Consider the following 5,713-nt stretch of genomic DNA (forward strand, 5'->3'; position numbering starts at 1 on the left):
ATGAGAAGAGTGATGCCGAATTAAAGGATGCAATAGAAAAAGAAGTGCATGTTTACTTTGAAGATGTAAAAAGGCACGACTAGTGAGAGAGAAGCTAGAGCCAAGGTACTTCTATCTACGTTCGTATCAGCTAAGAAAGATGGTGGACCAAAGAAAATGAGATTCTCTTAAGTTTGCTGTGAAACAAATAGAGTATGAATGCTCTCTCACCAAGTCATTTGAGGGAGCGCAAAAAAGAGAGCAGGGAAAGGTGTTGTACAACTCAGATAACAATCGCAACAATCAATCCCCCCCTTGTCATTTCTAACAAATATGGTTCAAACTTAAACATATTGGAGCTCGGCTTAGATGGGTTTCATCAGTTTTACAAGGACAATAGTTTGGACCTTGCCGCAGTGCTCGCTCAACGACCATCTGTCCGGAAGTGGATCCTTATAGGAAATATAAACAAGGCCAGTGTCTTTACATCCTTGAGAAATTAGGTGAACTAGATATGCAAATGTACCTACTAAACTAGTGGTACATGGAGGCATCTAAAGGGGGACAAATCTTTCTTTGTGTCAGAATTAGAAACCAACATTACTTCCGTGGCAATGACATTATCTATATCGAGTTTCCTCAATTAAACCAACTATGCCACCTGGACTCTCTTGACAAAAGTCTCATTAGCTGCTAAACTAGTGTGTGATTATTTTCAACTACATTAGAGTCTATGCATATATATATAGGAAAATTCCTTTCTACACGTACGTGTAGTTACTCTCATCTTCAATAAACTACATTATGTATGTATTCATACTTGTTTATCGGTTTGAGTATGTTTATATACTCATATTAACATACTCTAGATCTTACCACGCAAAAAATTTTCAAAAAAAATTATATTCTAAATATATTACTAAAATGCCACTACTATATTATATACAATAAGTATAACCATATACTCTATGTATGTATGCATACTTAACCTATATATCACTCTAGATGGTCTAGTATGATCATATACTTTGACTATATACATTTCGTCCGGTCATATACACCTTAAATCTAAAGATATATAGATGAGAGTAACTACACGTGTGTGTGTATATATATATATATAGAGAGAGAGAGAGAGAGAGAACTATTACTCTGTTGGCTACAAAATAACTTATTTTGTAGCCACTTTGAGTTACAATAATTATTATATTAATTTACAAGATTATAGTAACTCCTTACTAAGTGGTTTACTATAACATTACGGTAAATATCCCCATATGTTATAGTAACCCAAATATCGTAAATATGTATACATATTATCGTAAATTAGTATATAAAATTATCGTAAATGGAGGTGGCTATAAAATAACATATTTTGTAGCTAGCTACAGAGTATACTCTCCCGATATATATATTATCCTCATACTATATATTTTGATATATGCAGATATCAGATGTCAGAACTAAGAAAGAGAAATGATAATAATATTGATTTCGTTGATCCATATATCATATACAACACAATAACCCCCCATGTAATTATAAGTCTGAACAAAAGAAGAATCTTATGGTGTTCTTAATGAACCAACACAATAAGAAGGATATACTGTTCCCCTACAACTTCAAGTAAGTGTTTAGAAATTAAAATATCGATCACATGGGACATTATTTGTTCAATTGATTATTTCCTTATAGGTACCTAATTAGTTATGTCTATGGAGCAATCACTGGATATCGATGGTCATCGATATGGCTCCTTGAGAATCTTAGACTCCTTGAGAAAATCACAAACGGACTATCAAGACATGAAATAGATATTATTCAAGGGTAATTAATTTAGTTTCTCTATAAAAACTATATATAATGGTGCCCCTCTCTCAATAATTATTAAAGGATCAATTATGTTTTTATTGGATGTACGGTTTGGAAAAAGTTAATTTGCGAACAAAAAATGAATCATTGCAAAGTGCCACTGGATATAATCGCACACAAAGTAAGTAACTATGTTTATATTCAATTTACAATATATGATGATTTCAATTTACCTAACTGATTCATTTTTATTGTAAAAGCAGGTTCTAAGACAGGAGTAGGGGAACAACTACTGCACATACTACATTTGCGAGTTTATCATGGCGTATTCAAATAAAACTCTAGAAGAGTTGCTCAAAGTATGTATATATAAATACCTTTTCCTTTAATTATTAACACACATTTATATATTAATATTTTTTTTTCTTTTACTTTTATTAAAGACTGAATGGTTGGAGAAAAGAGTCATACGACATGACCAACTTAAAGCAATTCAAGAGACCATAGCCGGATTTGTAAATGACTAGGTCATCGACCCAAATGGCGAGTTCTACAATGATCCGAACGAAATATGGAAGCCAAATCAGGAGCGAACTGTTATGCCAATCACATGAATTTTTATATATATTATATGCAAACCTATGTAATATATATATATATATATATATATAAATAAAATAACGTGTGATCATATGTATGTATAATTGTTTGTTATTTCTAACTATGTTGTACAATGTTCGAACGACAATTTAATTAATGGTGTGACATATCTATCAGTATTAGCAACGTATTTGAATCCTATTATAATATCAAAACTAATCAATAGTTAAAAAAATAAAAGAAAAACAAAAAAGAAAAAAAATCTTTACTTCCGGTTGCTAATAACAACCGGGACTAAATGTTCTACCCCACGGACAAACCTGGAGGGATCTTGTAGTCCCGATTGGTTATATCAACCGGAATTAAAGGTGGACCTTTAGTTCCGGGCGCGAAAAGTGTCCACTTTTAGTTCCGGATTGGTGCTCTCGGTTAGGGAGAAAATTGCTATTATGGGACTCCAAAGATGTGGCTTCGCTAAAATACGAATCTTAACATTGGCTTCTCTAAAATAGGACTCCAAACATTTATTTCTTGTTTTCTATGACATTTTATTTATTTTTAATATTTTTATGTCCACAGATACATGTATTTTTCTTTCATGATAAGATTGCGCTTTTGTCTAATCTATCGTCATTCATCGACGTTTCTTCTCCCCTACCCGACGTTCCTTCTTCCCGACACAACGCCGCTGCCGTAAACCCTAAACTCCGCCACCTGCTCGCCACCCGCCGAATTCCGTTCCCTCGTCCTACCTTCTCAACGCCACCTTCTCCTCTCCATGGATGGAGAGCCTCCTCCCGGTGCCCTAGACGAGCCTCCGCCATGTGCCTTGTCTGTTGCTACGCACAGTGCCGCCATTGCTCTAGACGCAGCAACGCACGGTGCCCTGGTCGTGGCTGCGGCTGGTGCCTTGGCCGCGGCAACCCCTGGTACCCTGGCCATGGCTGCTTGTCGCCACCCCGATGCGCATGTAGGGCTGGCCGCGGCTCCACCGGCTGGCCATGGCGCATGAAAAGCTGGCCGGATCAGCTGATGGAAATTTGGCCATGGCTGCTGGTGGCCTTCCCGACGTGCATGGAGGTGTGGCCACGGCTGCTGGTGGCCTGGCCGCTGCTCCAGTGGCCACGGCATGCCAGCCATGGCAGAGCTGCGCCAGCCAGCCACGGCCAGCCAGGCCACGGCCATGCAGCAAAAGGCAACGTACAAGCCACACAAAGGCAAGGACAGTGAACAGCACTAGTACAAAGAAGCACTACGTTGGCGGTGGAATATAATTTTTACAACTGTGGAAAGAAATCGTCTTGCCCGACTAAAAAACCGCCTGTGAAAATCAATTTTTACTGGTGTTTTTTCTAACAAAACCCCTGTAGAAATCATGTATTTCTACAGGCGGTTCTCCTAATAAACCACAAGTGAAAATCATATTTCTACAGGCGGTTAAGAAACCGCCTGTAGAAATAATTTGAAATTAAATTTTTTGAGCTTTTCAAATGACCTCGTTTGAAAAAACCGTCAAAATAAAAGTTGTAGATCTCGAAAAGTTATGAAACTTTGTAGTTGATAAATTTTTCTTTTGAAATATTCTTGTCGTCGAAAACTACGTTTGAATTTCTTAAATTTAAAATTCAAATTTTGTAAATGACCTCGGATGGAGAAACTACAAATACAAAAGTCGTAGATCTTAAAAAGTTATGAAACTTTATAGTTGACAACTTTTCCATTGGAATCCGTTTAGGGCATCAAATAATCAATATATGCTCGGTTTAGGATAATATGTGGGGAACTAAAATCTAGTATAGGGCGAGGTCTCTGTTTCGAATCCCACCGGCGGCGAAGCGCGCGATTTTACGTGAAAAAATGCGGGCAATTAGCAAGTGAGCCTTTCCTATAATTAAAATATTTTTTCCTATTTTTAAAGTCGATTTTGTATGAACAGATTTCTATAGACGGGTGGCATAACTGAACCGTCTTTAGAAATGGTTTTCAAAAGGCGGTTCTAGATTACCCGTCTGTGGTAAAATTTATTTCCACAAGCACTTAGCACAGGAGGTTCGTCAATCCACCTGCGGAAAGGGGTGACGAACCATCTGCATAGTACCTCTATGTACTAGTGCAGCCAGCAAAAAGATAGAGGTAAAATGGTCACAAGAGAGATAAGAGAGATTAAAAGAAACAAAATGTCATATATAACAAGAAACAAATGTTGGAAATCCTATTTTTTAGAGAATCCAATGTTAGGATTCCTATTTTAGGGAAGCCACTTCTTTGGAGTCCCCGAAACCGGACTAAACGTGTTTCCCCACCAAGAGCGCACACCATTTATGTATTAGTGCACTAGCGTCATCATCCGCCCTCACCAGCTGCGCGTGCTTGCAGTAGTAGACACTGCCTCTGCCACCTTTCACCGTCACTATAGACGCGCTACATACACTTAGGCCGTGTTTAGTTTCCCATCGAAAAAATTTTCATCCATCCCATCGAATCTTTAGACATATATATTGAATATTAAAAGTAGATAAAAAATAAACTAATTACACAGTTTAGTTAAATCGTGAGACGAATCTTTTAAGCCTAGTTAGTCCATGATTAGCCTTATGTGCTACAGTAACTCACATGTGTTAATGACAGATTAATTATGCTTAATAGATTTGTCTTGCAGTTTCCAGACGAGCTATGTAATTTGTTTTTTTATTAGTTTCTAAAAAGCCCTCCAGACATCCTTCCGACATATCCGATGTGACACTCAAAATTCTTTTATCTCCAATCTAAACACGGCCTTAGCACTCAAGCCGAACGCAGCAACTTGAAGATACAAGCCTGAAAGTGAGGAAGGTGGGAGAGAAACAATGCTTTGAATGAATATGGCTCCCCTATAGAAACGTTGCACTGTGACGCTGAGTTTCCATGAATTGTTATTTTATTAATTTAGGCTGAGATAGTTTTTTGTGAGATCTAGTTACAAACGCATAGAATCACAAAGATGAGCGTACATTCATCCCTATAAACTCATACACACCCTACTGATAATTTTCATACAACCAATATCGACATATTTATCGCCTCCATCCATGTAGCTGTTTTGTCTCCTCCATCCTAGGAACAATTCCGTCCTCTCCAACCTTGTAGCTGTTATTTCGAGTTGGTTTGGCGCAATTGCCTTGTTTTTCCTAGAAAAACAAGACATAAAAGAGATCATTATCCAAAAAAATGAAAGTCCCTTACATAGAGGCAACTTAATCAATAAGCGAATTCTAGAAATAAATAGGACTTACTAATAATCAATGGACCATAGTACTGTTCCCTAGAAAATAAGGCTGATTAT

Source organism: Sorghum bicolor, chromosome 10 (assembly GCF_000003195.3).
Source record: "Sorghum bicolor cultivar BTx623 chromosome 10, Sorghum_bicolor_NCBIv3, whole genome shotgun sequence".
In the NCBI taxonomy this organism is placed as follows: Eukaryota; Viridiplantae; Streptophyta; class Magnoliopsida; order Poales; family Poaceae; genus Sorghum; species Sorghum bicolor.